The 19,086-nt window shown below is 39.1% G+C and overlaps 1 protein-coding gene across 2 annotated transcripts in view; it reads left to right on the forward strand.

Moving 5' to 3' along the window:
* ca16b (carbonic anhydrase XVI b) overlaps window positions 1–19,086 on the forward strand; it is a 126,762-nt gene that overhangs the window by 776 nt on the left and 106,900 nt on the right. The window lies entirely within an intron of this gene.

Below are 19,086 nucleotides of genomic sequence, written 5' to 3' on the forward strand. Positions count from 1 at the left end.
AACGCAGAACGTTTAGCCTCCTGATTTGTGTGCATGTTATTGATTAGGCAGCGGGACTATGGCGCAAACTACACCCCGCTCCTTTATTTTTACCGTTAGGTTCAATATATAGCCTAGGTAGCTTCTGTTCCCACAACTCCTCTTTGACCCTGTGTTTTTATTTTTGGAACGTTAGCTATACACGCACGGGCACGGGCTCCAGAATTCATCAAGCTCAGGAAATGTATCCGCTTTGACATTCACGTAGGCACGAGGACTTAATTGAGTTAGTATTTATATAGGCTACTTTTATCAACTGTGAAAAAGAGGAGGATTTCGCTGTTAGTTAAGCCTGAATGTTTTGCGCTGTTTTTAAGGTGTCCCAAGTTGTTTTACATGCTTACTTTAGTTGTGGTTGTGCTTTGTGTTGAGGTATAGTCTAATCAACAGGGTTTGCACGCTGTCATTTGCGTAGGTAGGAAGCAGGATGAGTACTTAGCGCTGTTGCCTCGCGGATGGATGTGCATCGATGTAGGCTATGGGGGGTGATTCATACCAGCGGAGCACCTTTTGTGATTCCCGGAGTAGGCTATTGTGATTAGGCCTATTACTGTTAATTGACTGGAATTTTTTACCCATAACATTCTATGCCACAGTAAATAATTAGTTTATATTTGTGATTCTTTTTGTATACATTTTTAAATGTAATTACATATTCAGGTGTCACATTGGGTGACCAGCAGACCCATGTTAAGGAGGGACAACCTGCCCTGGAGAAGAGGCACAGAGAACGTTTTTTTAAAGTGTTTAAATTTAAAACCTATTTAATCCAAAACATAAACAATAAATACATCTAAATGTGATTATTTGAGCAGAAGCCTTGTGATCGCTTGACAGCTTATTGGTTCTGGGCAGCTTGTGTATCTGACCGGACTGCACAGCAGATGCATAGGCCTAGGCCTACATCATGAGGGTGAGATGTGAAGTGGCAGGTAATAGTACATAGTAGCCTACAGAGATGAGCGGGCTCCAGCAAACCCTTCTGGTTGATGACGATCAGTTAACAAACTATGGGTATTAGGATTTTATTGTCTTTTTAACACAGTCAGGCCTACCAAATAAAATGTTCTTCAAACTCCTCCGATGCTTATAAAATACACATTACATTTTGGTTTTGAAAAAATAATCTCAAATAGGCCTTTGACATTCCATTCTCTTTATAGTGAAAAACGACCAAACAATCGTAAAAAGAACCAAACATTTCTGTGAAGGGTCCACTATATTTGTTTATTCGAGATTAGAAGAAAAGTTGCATACTACTGTAAACAAAATATTTTACACAAAAATAAACTTGTAAGAGCTCTCAGGTGGAAAAAAAAGGTTATGGCCAGACCTGTTTCTATGAATATTTTTGTAATTTTTGCTCTGCAAATTCTTATCACTTATAAGCCAACATACACGCTAATGATGTGAGTAAGTGCACCCCAAATATATCAAGTATTTTCTTCTGCGGTCCACCAATCAGCCTGTATAGAGAAGCAGTAGTGATGTAACACAGGAGAAGGGTTCATCTCTGAATCAACCCCCTCCTCCCCCAAATCCCCCAGTTTCATGAATCAGTCTTGCAGCAATATATATATTTTTGACTAGCAGCCCTGAGCCCTCCAAACCTATCCTGGAAATCCAGACCTAGAACGATGTAGGAGCGGCACCAACGCATGCATTTCAAAACGATGCACGCAATTGCATAGAACTACGACAAATCAGAGCAATGAACAAGGTGACTTGCTAATGAAAGATTTGGGTGCCGTCTTCATATCCATGTCAATAAGTGTCAAGGCCAAAGCCGTTTTAAACACAAATATATCCGCAGCCATCTTTTTTATTTACTATTACAACTTTGACGGCGCATGCGCAGCACTACACTGTCGTCATCCGGTTACGCCTGCCCTTATCAGATAGTACAATTTGATTGGTGACTCAGAATTTTCAAACATACCCAATGAGCTCCGATGGTTCGTGCCCAGAGTAAGCTGCAGAGCAAATAGAAATTTGCTAGCGGCGAGTCTGGATTTCCAGGGTACTCCAAGCCCCTTATACAGCGGAGTTTTCTCATGTGGCATGTCTCACCAGACCTTTGACACACACAGCAATCCAAGCTGACTGACGGACCAGCAATAAGGTGGTGGAGCATAAATCCAATTTAACTAGTAGTACACTGTCGTTACGTTATTTTTTTCATCTACCGGATGACCTCAATCTTTATGAACTAAGCTGGTGCTTAAAATAAGGATTAGAAATGTTTTCTTAAATCAGTGCATACCAGATTTAAAGGAGTTGCTGATACATAAGATGTGTACAATTTGAGAAAGTTATTGTGAAAAACCTGTTTTTCAGTTTATGAAAATGTTTTTCAGAGGCTTTTTTGTAGAGCACCCTCGTTTAGCTCTGTTGTCATGGCTAGAAGCAGAGCTTGTCATTAATTATACAAAATTCTCCTGATTGCATCACTTAAAGGCCTACTTCACCGGTTTGAATATGAAGGTGTATTGAATTCTGAGATTCTATGTAGTATAAATGTACAAAAAAAAATTAAAATCGGTTCATCCTAGCCTGAGAAAAGGCAGAAAGAGTGTTTTTTTTAACCCTATATTTCTCTTTCTCGTGACATCACAGAAAGAGAAATATAGGGTTAAAAAAACACTCTTTCTGCCTTTTCTCAGGCTAGGATGAACCGATTTAATTTTTTTTTGCACATTTATACTACATAGGATCTCAGAATTCAATACACCTTCATATTCAAATCGGTGGGAAGTAGGCCTTTAAGTAATGAGGAAAGTATTGCATGTTATGTGAATATGCTCGGCCATACAACAAAGGATTTAGGTGTAAAAGCCTTGTGATACAGCTGGGGAACGTTTGGTAGCATAGGCGATGGGACCTATATGAACAGGAGTTTGAAAAAAAAAAAATAACAATCACTTGTATCACTACTTCATAATTGTATCGTAGGGATATTCTTTTTCAAATCGCACCATCACTGTCAATTTCAAATAGGATATTAGCAGACAAACACGTTAATGCTATTAATGAGGTCCTGCTGTGCCAGCAGGATGCCAGCTGTCTGGACATCACTGATGTTGGCAACAGCATCATTATCATGAAGGTCCTTTGCCACCTTCTCTGGATAATTGGCTGAATATCTAAAAACTATCTTTCTCATGGTTTCAAAAATAGCTCCAGTAGCATATGCTTGGACTCGATCATGGATGGGCCCATCACACTGTTGTCTGTTGTTCCTCCACCAGCTTGCCTGTACTACCCACTAAATGCTCCGATGGGGAAACGTTGCAACTGTAATCACTTTTCACTCCTGAGCAGATAATTTGCTGTTTATCCTCTTTGCTAGTTGGGCTCATCCTTTGCTTATTGCTTCCAAATGTAATGACTAACTTATCTATCGGTCTTAATTAGACTGGATAGATTCACTTTTGACAACAATGCAGTTTTGTTTTAACTATGATGGATTTTCAACTAGACTGTTGACTTGAGGCTGTCGTCCTGTTTTGGAGAACATATGTGACTTAGTGTGTTGTTCATATTGTAACCATATTATGTAATATGGTGGTTAAACGGTGACTAATGTTACAGTAAGTTAGTTTCCTCCATAGATTGTAGTTACTAAACTAAACGTTTTGTTTATGCTTCAACACAGTTTTAAAAAATACATGCAATTATGTTAAATGCAGCCCATTGAAAGAACCTTTGAGGTAAATAAAAGCAATATTTTTTTAGGGCAGAGAAAGCAGTTTGCAAAATTAGACTACCTTTCACACACACTTGATTCATTTAAGGTTTGAAATGATTTATGTGAAGAGTAAATATTTTTTCAGAATATTCTATCCGATGGGAAGTGCTATTTAAAAATATTTTTTCTTCATAATTTACCTGCCGTAACCAGGGTAAGTGTAAGAAAATATTTGCAACCTTGTGTTCCTTTCAGAATTCATAATTCATTCCTTCACTTTTTCAAAACATATTTTATTTCTGATGTTTGGCTCTGACTCTGAGGCTGTTCACCCTGGAAATGTTTATTCATGTATTAAGCTCTTTAAAAAAGGCAAACTTGTTTACCTATGTTTCCATGCTATGTGCTCTGACATTTCATACATCTCAATCACTGTCAATGTATGATTACTTGGTCATTGCATAAGAAGTTGAAGTGCTTCAGGGTTGGGTAGTATTATAGAAGAAAAGTGTGTACGATGTTGTAAATCAGTAAAACTCTGGAATGCTTTGATTAAGTTAGACAACTTCAAAATTCTGTGGATTTATTTAACTTAGTATTTATTTGGCTGTGTTCAGAATCAGGTTGGATCAGTCAGAAGACAGAAGCACATACAAATCAAATATTCACCTAATTTCTTTCCCTGCAATACCTTTTGAGTAGTATTTGTTTTTTAATATGTTACATTTACAATGTAACATTTCTAACTTTGTAAAAAAGAAGAAAAATGTCCAGTGTGAACAGCGAACATTTTGGCGGTATTTTGCTCGAAGATGCCAATACGCACTAAAGAAATAAACAACCGTTTGTTCGAATACAAAAATATAACAGAGACTGACCTTACATTTGTGCAATTTTGTTTGCTATGTGCAGGTACAAATATGCAGACGGTACAAAAACAATTAATGAAAACTTCTACTGTGTCAGACACTAAATACAAATAATGGACCATACACTTAACATGTTTATGCATTTCGATGGGGGGTGTTGTGCGATTATTGTGGACAATAGGCCTACTGTGATGCGATGTACTATAATTCATTAATGGTTATTATTAGCCTACTTGCTTGATTTCTTTTTAAATACAGAGGTTATTAGTCGATTTGGAACATATATTTCCCAATTTAAAACATAAAAATAAAGCAGCATTGAAAATTCAGAAAATAAATATTGTAGGCCTACAGTACACCATGCTGTTTTACAAATAACTACAAATACAAATAGTTGAAATAAGAAATACAATGTGTTTTCCCCCTAAAATGACTGAATGCATTTCTCCAAAGGTCAAAAACAGTAACAGTGTGGAACTTCTGTAAACTTACTGAAATGTGCCTGCATGGGCCATCACTCTCATTCATTCATTAGACTTTTCTCTGCGCTGTCTGAGCTAATAGATAGGTTGTGTTGCCACGGTGATGTGGAGTCTTAAACTTTCCTAGCTTTGCACAGCTCTTCTTTCTGTTCAGCGTCCCTGAATTCTAAATCTCCCCATAGGGCAGCGCTGCATTTATTTTCGCCACCAGTTCAATGTCGGCTTGCTCCTGCTTGTTTACTCTTCCACTTGCATGCAGTAGCAAAGCCACACACACACACACACACACACACACACACACACACACTAGGGGTCGACTGATATGGTTTTTTCAGGGCCGATACCGATTATCGGTAGTCAAGGGGGCCGATAACCGATATTTGGAGCCGATAGTAAACATTTTGAATAATACAAACTCCAACACTTCATTTAAATTTAAATGCCTTTAAGAATAGTTTAATAAACACAACAGCTTATCAGATTTGCAACATAACACAATTTAAACAAATAAATGGCTCCCTAAAATGTTCCTGAACTCGTTGTGATTTACTAACCGGTTACACGTGTACCCTTGCACACCCCTAACTGGGATATTTATCACAATTTCGGGAGAGACTGCTGCCTTAACTTACCTCGAAACAAAACCAGACAGTGAGAAAAAGTTACTGTTTCTCCTCTCCGCCGTGTGTGTGTGTATGTGAGCACTGTGCAGGTAACTGTTTCTCTTCTTTTTGTTGTTGTTTTTGTCTTGTCTCTGACAGCTTGTCTTGTCCCAAACGTGTTCATGTAGTCTTGTCCCACACACAATGGTGTTTTTGTCATGTCTCGCACTGTTTTGTCATGTACGGCAAAAAAATAAAAATAAATGGCCGATGCCGATATGCGTCAAAATGCTGAATATCGGCGCCGATAATCGGCGATATTTTGCCAACATGAAGTGTGTGTCCTTGTAGCCTTACAAACACATTCTTCGTCTTTTCTTCCTCATAGAGTATTTGCCAATTATTTTGATTCCTACATTGGATACATTTGGATACTAGCTATCAATCATTGTCATCCCTGCCTTTGTGGTTGCATTGCTGTTGATCAGTGAAATAGTGTGGGACCAGTGGTAGGATGTGTGTCATGTTACCTGCATGCAAACAAAACAGGAAGCCCCTCGTAAAAAAAAACCTCTACTAGTGGTCAGAAACTCAACAGGGTACCTGTTACCACCTACTGGATCAAAGTACTTGACATCTGACCAAAGGCTGATCCACATCAGGGCAAACATGCACATACAACTAAAAATATAACCAACCGCCATCGCCCTGTTTCTTCTTGGTCATCAGTCTTATGTTATCCATAATTACAGTACAGGAGAATCAATACCTACTAATATTTTATGCATTTGTTACATCTGTAATCATCAGCCGAACATTGAAAAGGGGAATGGTTGACCCCTCGTGTCCACGGCCGCATCGATTTCCAGTTGTGCCATGGCTGTCACATCTCCTTTGTGATTTAAAAAGTGGAGCATTTTTGAGCTGCCTGTTCAGCAAGTTGTCTGGGGTTTCTTTTCTGACTTATTTCACATGCATAGTACGTGCTTGCAGCTCATGTATGAATGATCAATGTGGTTACGATGACTTTGTACCTGTTTTTCACTGCTTTTAATGACTGTACTGCAGCATGACGTCTTACATTTATTCACTGAGTATATGCCTGATTAGTGTATGTTAGCAGACGGTAACCAAGAAAAGCCTACCATCCTAGGCATAGGATAGGTCAAAGGTGCTTTGAAGAACTTTTATCATGTAACAGCAAACAAGACCATCAGAGCAAAGAATGCTATTTTTATGTAGTTCATCTCAGGGGTTTTCAAAGTGTGAGAGAGTGAGCCCCCCCTCAGAGAACAAATTTCAGCGGAGCCCCCCCCCCCCCCCCCCAATTAATTCTTTCTAAATCCCTTTGTGTTTTGAAAGATCTTTGAATTATTTTACAAATTTAAACATATTTTTGAAACATTCTAAAAAAATATATATTTTTTAATACATTTTAGCATCTTAATCCAGTGTTTTAATCCTGCTTTCTTTAAGCATGGATAGTAGTGACTGAGGGTGCAGCGGAGTGAGAAAGATAGGCAGACAGACTTGCCCAAATTATTGACTAGTTAAATGTCATTCACACACCCAGTGTTTTTTCGCTAGAGCCTCCAATGTCCTGATGGAGGAAAATAGTAGGGGTGTCTTTAAGAAGGTGCATTTCACCTTCTTAAAGTGAAATGCATGAATCTGGTGCACTTTGAGAGGATCATTAAGAGGCTAAATATGAGGAATTGTGTGTGAACAAATAATTTGGAGACACTGGGTCTGATGAATTAGAAGCTATTGAAGAAAGACACATGGATTTTCCATAAAAATAATAATTTAAAATAAAAAAAATTATGCAGGGTCCTCTGGGTTGGGCTTGGTGCTCTTTTTCTTTAACGACACCTATTTCTCTGTAATATAATGAATGCATTTAAATGCAGTGAGAGGAACGAAGCAGAAGAACTCTTGTCCAGCTATGCCGTGATTTTTCACATATTCATCCGCGCCCCCCCCCCTGCCATAACCCCGCAAACCACTGGTTTATCTTAATGCCCTTGTCATGGGTATGCTCACCCAGGAACATTAGCTGGCTTAGTAAAATTACATATTTAATAAACTTAATTTTTGCTATTATGTACGTAAAGAACTAGTAAATAACAAAACAATCCTCAATATATGCTCAGTACATTATGTGAGTTCACAAAATTAAGTTTCACACTGTAAGCTGGTCTGGCAGAAATGGCTCGGGTGTGTATGAATAGATAGCAAGTGACGGTCCGTTCACACATCTGGTGCACGTGGGGACACTGACAGCCTATCGTTTTCCTGGAGGCCGCAACTGAGCGTTCAGGACCAGCGGGCAACACGGAGGTCGTCCCGTCTGGGAGATGCAGCCATTAATAATGCAGTGGAATATTTCAGTTAATATGAGCACAACATTCCGAGAACAATCGCTTATTTTTTATTTTTTATGATGATTGTAGTAATTTGACATTAATTGTGATTAAACTGTTTTATTTGTGTAACTTATGGTAATCAAGGCAATCAGTCATCACTTCATTACTTGGTGTGTATGGTTGAGTTCACCCGCTCTTTCAGCCAAGACACTCCAAGCTGGTCACAGTAGCATTTTAATCATTTAGAGTGACTCACAGCCACTTCACTCCAAATCATTTTCACTCGGTGCTAGCAACATTCAACCCAAAACGCACTCGCATGCGCACACCACACACACACACACACACACACACACAAACACAAACACACAACACACAACGCACACGCACCAAAAAAGATTTCGACCAGGCTGGTTGAAACAACAGAGGGAAAATGCTGCTGAGGAAACTAGTGTATTTATTTCCTGTGCTTCATGACAATAGTGATTAATGTCCAGGCAATAAGGCACTGTCACTGAAGGACATATACTGCTGCACTCAAGGACTTGGCCATATCAATAAATGTCCTGTGTCCTTCAGTCACCACGTCCTCTTTCCCCTTAAACACTCTTGCGGCGATGTGATACTGTGTCAGCCTAACTTACAGCTGAACAGTCAGTCAACGCTACCCTGTGGACAGCAGACACAATGGACACTTCTGGCTCCTTTTTTCCCTTCTTTCGTCTACTGATTTGTGTTATTGTCGGTCAACAGAGCATGTGTTTGCTTTGTTCTCATTGTGTTTTTTTGGTGGGCTACACATTCAAGATTGTCTTTTTCAGAGGCTTGGGAAAAACAAAATTGAAAGTAGGCTATCCCATCCACCAGGCTTATTTTCCTGTCGTGAATTATGGCGACAATCATTGAAGATATAGGATTAGGCCGTGCGTGTTTTATCAAGCTCAAGGGGCTCCGCAGAATGCAAAATAAGCCGGATGAAAAGGATTTGTTGCATGTGATGAATGGAATTTTAACCATTGCATAAATTATACTCGTTATTTTGAGCAGCTGTATGAACTATACCTGTGTCTTCGAGCACATGACAATGATATTGTACTTTGGTTACAATGCATTTAGGTCACTTTTAGTTCAAAATGTAGTCACCACAGTCTTGTTTACAAGAAAGGATTCAGAATCAGTACCCAGCTCTTGAAATAAGTCACTTTATAGCATCACTGTCAGGACAGACAAGTGTTCTGTTTAAAATTAAGCAGCAGCAAAATGCTTAAATGAAATTTTAAATTAAAGCAATGGAAACCTGACACTCCTGACCTCCTGCACATTAATACCCTAGGGTATTGTGCAACTGGCAGCTTAAACTGTATTCTATTCTATATTCCTTTTCTGCGGTCTGCATTTAAATATTGACGTTTTAATTGTGTAAAAGATTTATTTAAATATTGGATTTTTAAAGGTCAAGTTAAAATATCTGATAAACTATGCAAATATGAACACCCATTTTTTAAAATGGTCCCTATGATTTGGTTTATAAAGAGTTGTGAACAACATATACTGAACAGTTGAAAGAAAAACCTGATCGATCTGACTACTATGTAATAGCAACTCTGTTTCTCGAGCACTGCAATCATATCTTTGGACTTTCTGTTCTCCAATTTCCTGTTCTATAAGATTATTTGGCATATGTGCAAGCACAGACATAGAAACTGGCTTACATCAGCCAGTTTTCCTTACATATAAATTGGTATGAAATGAGAACTGAAATATAGAAAATTCATTCACCTACAACAATGCTGGAATACAAACTTTGTGTTATAATGCAGCTGTGTTTTTGAAGTACAAAAGATATAGAGTTTAGTTTGGCTGTTTAGATAATTTCACAAAACTAATTTAGTCCTTTCAGATTGGATTGTTGGGAGAGAGCACACTATTGCATCCCAGTGCTGTTTAATCAGCCTTTACCTTTTTAAAATGTGTGTTTAAAGGTCACATATTATGCAAAATGCATTTTTTAAATGTGTTCTAACATATCCATGGGGCCATGGTGTGCCTAGAGACTGCCAAAATATCAAAAAAATAACAATCTCTTCTTTTCTCACTGTCCCCCTTTCTGAAACCCCCACCCCTCCCCCCCAATATACTCCAGTCAGAATTCTCGCCGACTATTACGTAATAGTCGGCACAGCCACATCCCCATATTTTCTTTATATGTCCATGCTTCCGATGCTTCCCCCCCACATTAGTAACCAGAAATTTCCACCGTGCAGTAGTCTATGATAACCCCCCCCCCCCCCCCCATTTCTTATTGGTCCACGGCCCCGAGATCCCGTGCCCGAGATCCCATGAGATCCTCTTGAAAATTTTCTGAGCGACAGCCATGTTGCTTTCCCCGCTAAGCGACAAGATGCCCATAGCCTACAGCCTGAATGTTACATACACCAACACAGAATGCGTTTGCTCATACTCCACTAATTTATCTTAACCACAGCAGTCTATGCCTCGTTTTTAATAACACAACGGATAGGAAGCTACTTGTGGGTTTTTGCAAACAGTGAAACTGAAAGAATGAATGCTTGTCCCAAAGCTATTTAGCTTTGGGACAAGCATTCAGCTTTTGCTCATAAAAACATAATTCTATTACCCACACCAGTCTGGAAATGCCTCGTTTTTAACAGGACAAATGATTGTAACTTAATAGTGTGGAAGTCAATTTTGAAGATATTTTTTTCACTGATGTGTGTGGTATTTTTAGCCGGTAGCTCACGGGCTAGCTTCGAGACAAGCACTGAGATTTTGGTCATAAAAACATAATTCTTTTACCCACACCAGTCTGGAAATGCCTCGTTTTTAACAGGATAAAGGATTGTAACTTAATAGTGTGGAAGTAAATTTTGAAGATATTTTTTTCACTGATTCGTGTGGTACTTTTAGTTTATTTTATCGTCTGAGTCTTATTTTTAGCGTTAGCGCCCATGTAGCTTCTGTTGTAGCACCAAGTTTTGCTCATAACACGCTGTTTATACTCCCCACAGCAGTCTGAAAATGACTTGTTTTTAACATGACAAAGGATGGGAAGATATTCCTGTTGAAATCAAACTTTGAAGCTACTGTTTTCACTGGTTTTAATCATGTCAGGTCATGTCAAACTGTTCTCTTAGCTTAGCTCCGGCCCGGAGCCTCCGGGTAAACACTCACGACTCACGTAGTGTCTCTCTAGTATCGCGAGAGCACGGCAGAGACGGTGGGAGAGCCCCATGGCCATATAAAGAAAGCCCGGCAGAGAGGTCAGGGTTCGACATAACGTATAGCCCGATGGCCCGGGGCCAGTAAAATCATATGCAGGGCAAGTTGATTGGCCAGTCACTGGCCCGGGCGGGCCAGTGACTGGCCAATCACAGTTCAGTATCTTTTTGTAGACTACATCATGGTTCATTGAAATGCGCGTTGAGAGTCGGAATGAAAGCAGTGTTTATTTAAGACTCAATATAATAAACCTAATATAAAATATATTTTTTTAATGAAAGGCCAGTTGACAACCGATGTGTGGGCGTTTTGACAGGCGGAGCAACAAGCGGGTGCACTCTCGCTCCGTTGGCAGAGCTGCCTACCGTCCGCCTGCGAGTCGACAAATCAATCGACTTGCTTTGCCCCCTTTCTTTCTTCCCACAGCAGAGGTTGAGGTGCAGAAAATGATAACTGCGCTTTTCCTTTATCTGCCGCCGTAATGTTGCAGTATTTGCATCCAAGCCCCAATGGTAATACAAATGAGAGGCTTTATTTAAACGCTGTGAATGCGTCTCCGGTGATTGTGTCGGTTGTAGACAGAAACGAACGGAGGGACTCCGCTCACTGTACAGTTCCTATAGTCGCGCAGTTTGGCACTGTGTTTTCAGGCTCGAGACATTCAATCAGATCGCGGAAGTCTTTCCCATAGAAATCGCTAACGGGGAGAATATCCCCGGTTATTATTTTAGCCACAAACCACAGTTCATCTGCGCGGCGGCTCACTCGCTGGCGAGATCACACGGTGAAACGCTGCTGTGATCGGACGAAGGCATTGTGTGTTTCTAAGGTGATTTAACGTCATAGTCTTAGACGAGCGTTTAACTTATGCTGCATATTTTGCACTGCATTGTTTTTTATCAATAGTTTGAAAAAAATGGTCCCACACCGGACTCTTATGTGAAGCTGACACTTCATGGAGAAGTGACACTCCTGCAGCGCACTCACGACCAGACGTGAACTCGTACACGGTGAAATCTCCCATTAAAAAAACGGCATAACCCACTGATTTTCGGATTTCTATTCTATTTTTAAAGTCAACTTGAGCGCAAGTGGAAAACCGGTCATTCGGTCGACACATTCACATCCCTAATGCATATAGAGAAAGTAATAAAAACAGCCTACCACACCACAAAGAATTATCAGACCTTCATCTCTTATTTTTTTTTTAATGTTTGAACATGACTTCTGCAGGTGAACTATTCATTAAACTGCCCAAATTCAAGAATAATAACAATCATCAAACTACTGGACTTTAAAATACTGGCCCACTCTTTCAACATACTTTCAGTTGTAGGCTTCAAATTCAATATGTTTGCCTGGTTTTATATTATGTGTATGAGCAATATCAACATTTCATATAATTAACTAAAAGAAAAATAACCAAATCTAAAGGGAATATCTATACTGTAACAGTATAGATATTCCCTTTAGATTTGGTTATTTTTCTAATACAGGTATTAAAATTAAATTATGAAGAAAAAAAAGTGTGTGCAGGGCCAGTGAAAATATACAAGGGGCCAGTAAAACTCGGATCCACTGGCCCGGCGGGCCAGTAGGAAAAAAAAGTTATGTTGAACCATGGAGGTGGGAGGGGCCAGCCAGATCGCACAAATATAGGTCATCCTGAGACCAGAGGACAATCGGGGTATAGAGGCTTGCTACAATAAATAATCTGAACGGGTTTTTCAGCAAACATCTAAAAAAATAAGTAATAGGGACTACTTAGACCATATGAAATTGACAGCAAAGTGCATAATATGTTACCTTTTTAAAAGCTGTTTGAAGTCTGTGAAGTGGCTCTGCTTAGGCGAGAAACAACGCCGCTTAACACAGGAGGATTTCTTAAAATGTTGCCAAATGAGTATAAGGGCCATGGCTCAGAAGTTTCCAATCACTCAAATTAGAAACAGGCAGTAGTAATCAAGGTATTTGGAGTCTAAAAAAACCTGAAGTATTGAAAGTTCATGGACATACATCAGCGCGTCATATTTAGCCGCTATTTTGTTTATTTCGGATGCACGCTATGCATATTATAGCCTAGAGGTTTATTATAGTTCACCACATAACATACTTGATAATGGGATTACAAATTAATGGTCGTTCATCATGAGCATATGACATTAATAGTAAGTAAATGACAATAGGTGTAATCATACAATATGACAGGCTATGAGATTAGCATAGAGTTGATATCCACTTTTCCACTCCAGTGCTAAACCCATTTCATTAATTCCTTGTCTAATGCGTTTTTTTCCCCCTGTCCCTAAATTACCAACACCCTTAGAGATTTGTCCCCAGGCCCTTTCCTGTGGGTTCAGAATGAGATTGGATTGATGTCATGTTTGTTTGTTTCTCTCACACACTTTGTCTCTCTGGGAGGTTTCTCCGTTTCCAGAATAAACTCTAAAAAGAAGACTGGAAGGGGGGAGGGAGGGGGGGGGGGAAGGAATTCATTGGTATTTAACCATGTTCCTAAAAAAGACAGCAAAGCATTTCAGGTGGTGCTTAATACTTTGCATCTGGAAGCTTATTTTGGGACGCGTTAAAGCAGTCTGTGGTATACTAAAAATGACAAAGGCAGGTAGTGTTGAGCTAAATGTAGTGTTAGTAAGTTAGTTGCAGAGAATTCAAAGGGAGAAGATGTGCTGAGCTAGATAGTTTTTGGAGGCAGAGCAGGAGTTTAGAGACTATCCTATCGATCCTGTTGACATGCTCCCCTTTGGGGAATGCAAATGTTTCTGTTCTTCAACACAAACATCCAAACCCTTAGCAGAGGCGGAACCCTAATTAACTAGGCATTTGAATACCATGGCCTTTTCCTTTTGACATTTTCATATTTCAGAAAGACGGTGTTTTACGCTTCCTCAAAAGAAAGAAAGAATACAACTTGTTTTTATGAGACAGCAAAAACATTTGTGCGACAACGTGGTCAACTGTTAAATTTGTCAAATATTACAAAAACATTTTTTTTTTAAATTTGAAAAGCTGATCCCCGGGTAATTCAAGACGTGCTGTCGTAGGTTTTCCTGCGTGTCTGTTTATCTGTCATATTCTGGTGTGAGCTGAAGGTGTGACAGCTGCTCTATATGTTGTTGTCACTACTAATCCAAACCTCACAACACAAGTGTTTTCCAGAGCAGACGAGACCCATCCCCAGGTAACCACTAATCATTCAGGGATTCCAGAGATCGTCTGCCCCACACACTTAACAGCCAGCATGAGGCAGCTGGGAGCTAGCAACTACTGTCTCTCAACAGCCTCGCAGTTCTCAAGACACTCATCTGTGCTGCTGTAATGTTAAAAAAAATGGTTGAAGCTATGAATAAAAAATGTCGAAGTTAATAGGTAGATTAAAGCATTGAGGATTTTAGCAGCTCTGGCAGGACTCAGTATTAAAAAAATAAATAATTCCCATGTCTGAGAATAACAGTGGATATATTAGCAGAGTTTTGTAATGCAGCAAAAACAAGTTGGTTGAGTAATCAATAATTGCGTGATTGACATAAAATGAATAGCAAACTATTTAAATAGTTGAATAATTGTTTTAACTGTTTTCTTTTTTTTAACCAAAAATGGTGTTCCGTTCCCTGGTCTCCGCTTTTCAAATGTCAAGATTTGATGGTGTGTTATTCGGTCTGATGTTTTATAGACAAATATAATCAACAAAACGTAGATTTTCAGATGAATCGATAATGAACGTAACTGTTAGTTCCTCCATGATTAACAGGAAACTCCAGAAACGTAAAGTTAATCTTGCACTTAAGGTTAATGAATCTAAGGCTTATTCCATTGTGTCTGTCATTTGAAGAGTGTCCCAATGGCCTCCATAATCATGACTCTGTTATGGTCAATTAACCTTCAACTGTAGTCAGGTCAGGCTCACATGAAGTGCAGTAAAACAATTAAAAAAAAGATGGAGCAAGGCAGTTGGCCATTTCTCATGAATGGAACCAGTTTTGGTGCACTGGGATGCATGCGTTTTCATCAGGGTGTCCATGAATGTTCTATGTTTTCTGAGCTGCTTTTTTCTTCGTGGCCCAAAGTAGAAAGCAATATAGATGAACAGATGCAGATGGCAGTAAACTGCTCACTCTAAGTGTTTTTTTGTTATATCAGTGACTCACATTTGATTGGGCAGTGTACCTAGGGGGCAAAACCCCTTTTTTAAAAAAAACAGACATGGGGCCTTGTAAAAGGTTGTTCACCAGAAATGATATCCAGGACCTTCCACGATCACAACCTGGGTGGACAACCTTGTCAACAAGCTGCTGGAAAGCTACAGCGGGCCGACATAGAGCAAATCAGAACCAATGTTTAAGCGAATGGCGGTGGGCTAATAGGGAATTTTTTAAACTTATATATATAATTATGAAACTTTGCAAGTTGATTACTGACATTAAAACAACAACTTTTCGTATTACAGTATTTTCCAAAAGGTTTGAATAAATATGAAAAATCATCAATATCTTACTAATGATGCGTACATTTGCATATCTGCAAAGCCCCAAAATCTAGATGTTGGAAAAAAACAGTCAATTTATTTTTAAATTTTGAAAACAAAACAAGTGTCCAACTGCCTGAAGCCTTTCCTAATCACAGTTCAAATTTGATCAATAACCCATAGAAAATGAATTTTTTACACTGTTTTTTTCCAAGGGAATGTCTAGCCGTTTCCTAAAATACCAGCTGGAGACTCCAAAAGGACACTTTAGGTCCATGGCACATGAAATGTAACTGTGTAAAAAACTCATGGCCAAAACTTTTTTGACCTCTTACGGAATGAAGGTTTCCTAAGGAATGAAGTAGAATTTGATATTTTTTCCCCCTTTTTGACTATGACATAACATGCAGTGTTTTGAACTGAACTGCGGTGAAACACCCTTGCATTGAGGTCTTGTAGCACGGTGTTTCTGTGGTGTTACTGCTTGATTAGCATCATTACCTTGAGTCGCAGCCAAGCACTGCTCAATTGAATGTTGATTTTTACTTTTTAGCCTGTGTTTTATTCGACTCCTGCTCTCATATGCATAAGATCTCATGTTTATTGGCCTTGAGGTTGTTTTTCAGAAAGTTTGACTACATGTGAGTGATGAGATCAGAGCCAAGGTGTTTTCAATAGTAGTTTGATGTGAAATTATTTGGTTTGCCTGCTGTTGATTATCCTGAATGGGATACACTTTTGCATTCAAATGGAATAGACATTCAAGGCCAAACACGAGTCGGAGTGTGAAGGTGGTTTGGTTGGAGAAGATGTCCTCATTTGTCTTGAGTTTTTATGTCTGCATAGATGATGTGATACTCTTTACAGTCTTGTGATCCTTTTTGGTTAATTAGCGGCCATCAGATTGTCACATGCCAATACATTTCCTGCGTCACACAACACCTTTTAAGTTAATCTGCAGGAGGATGTTCTTATTGTTTGTATTAGGCTACTGCAATTTCAACTATAAACTTATCCATGATTTTAAGTGTGAATTTTTTCCCATTGAACCAATTCAAAATACAGAACTGACAAATATAAGATTGGATTTTATACATTTTTGAGGTAACTTAATCCGAAGCGTGACAAAATGTAACTACTATCCTTGTTTTGTTTTAATATGTCTTACAAACAGTCATACATTTCTTGGCAAAACCAATTTAATCAGGTTTGAAATGCTGGAAAACAAATACTGTTATTTCAGTTGCTCAATGTTACACCAGTGGGAATAAAGTGAACTACAGGAGGCTGACTATCTTGGTGTGATATAGGCAATTATTTCATTTTCTAGGAATACTCGCTGTGTCATTGTGCATGATATCCACAAGAAACTTAGCAATTTACTGTGGTGAAATAAATGAATTGGGCATGCAGTAAATACACTTCTAATATCCAACTCATCACAAGGGAAACTGTTGCAGCCACATTAAATACTTTAATTTTTTCATGCACTTTATTCAATCATAAGAAGCTCTAACGCTATTGTTTCTTTGCACTAGTAATGCAATGAAAAATACAGGTCTTTGATGTCGAGCTTTTTTACAACATATACGCCTCATTACTTGAACAGATATTATACGTACACGCTGGTCTTTGTACAGTTCCTGAGACAGGGATAATGCAGTGCATACACATTACTAGCGAGGCAGTTAGAGGGGTATCAAATGCATTGCTCTTCTCAGTTTTATTTATCGTTTCTAAATTCAGCCTTCAAGTATTGATTAGAGTCCAACATCAAAAAGCATTTAAAGAGGAAGGGAGGAGGTCTGACTGCTTGTATGGCCCCGGGCAGGCATGAGGAGCCTGTTTGGAAAGTGATGCATGCTAAGTCCTAGTGCAGTGGTATTTTTTATGGATAACATTGAGTCACTTGGCCAGTGAGTGAGCTGCAGGTTAGGTATTTTTTCATCAGTACTAGGCAGATGTTGTCTACTAAAGCACATGTCCACGGGCATTTGATAGCACATATTTTTTTTTTTAAATTCAAGATTATTATAGTAGTATTTTACAACTGTACATTAGAACAAATTAAATTAACCTTACTGCAGCTCCAGTAACATACATACGTGCAGCCCAACAGCGTGTCCCCATATGTGTTCACTAGTCAGGTGGTGTCAGTGTCACGCTCTACCTGTTGAGTTAGATGAACCCATTATGCATTGCCAGTAATCAACCATAAGCATTCACTAACGGCAGTAATGTGTGAGGGGCGTAATGTATCCCACCAGAGGCAGCTGAATTTATTTCAGAATCAATAGCCAGACAATTCATGCAGGGCTGCACACCGTGTCCTGAAGAATGACTTCATAAGCCCCCGGCACTTAAGCCATCCAATTGCCACATATTGAAAATTGAAAACTTTACCCGGTAAATTTTCTTGCCACTGTCAGTGCTGTTCCGTGCAGTCCTGCCACTGTGTGTGGACACATGTTTAAGGATTGTTTATGGTATTCTGTGAAAGGAACAAGTCGTGGTGGGTCTAGGAAAGAGGTCCCTCGCCCTGAATTTGTTTAATCTTGTTAATGGTTTTCATCAGAGCTGCTAATGCACTCGATCAGCGAATGCTGCAGCTATTTATGCTCTGAATTCACTGTACCAGAATTGCCCTATTAGCACACTCAACGGCAAATGAACACAATTTAGATTTACTGTGTAACTTCAGTGTCCCTGAGAAGCAGCCATCTACCGCCTTATGTACGTGGCTGTGAAACATTGACTTCTCCACAGGATGTCATGCAGTTTTAATTCACAGAAGAGTCAGACAATAGAACAATAGTTGCGTTAGCAGCTTCTTATGAATAGAGATTAAATGCCAGGATGTGTGTTTAGCTTCCTCCTCTTCTGTTCTTTCTTTTTTCTATTGAAGGAAGACGGAATACACTGGAGACTTTCATCTAGACCTTTTCGCCCACATGCTCTATCAAAGTCTGACATTTGATGTACTGTGTTTCTCACTTATTCCTTGTAGTAAAAGGTTATGGAACAGTGTAACACATGGCACGCTGCACTGCTCAGGCCTCATCACCACCTGACTTCTGTGCTATTATATACCACATATGCTCTTTTTTTCTTTCTAAAAATGTTTTATCAGGGAAATACTGCATGGGATGTGGCTGTCTTAACAACCCTGTGAGTGGGTTTGAGAGTGGTGTTGGTGATTTGGATTTGACTATAATCAGTTGGTTTTATCCTCTTTTCACAAGATAAGTTTCAAGGAAGAGACTGCAGAGCAAATGTTGCATATTCTGAGAAAGTTGAACAAGCCTCCTTTTGCCCTT

This window comes from Ammodytes marinus (genome assembly GCF_949987685.1).
Source record: "Ammodytes marinus genome assembly, chromosome: 4".
Classification (NCBI taxonomy): domain Eukaryota; kingdom Metazoa; phylum Chordata; class Actinopteri; order Uranoscopiformes; family Ammodytidae; genus Ammodytes; species Ammodytes marinus.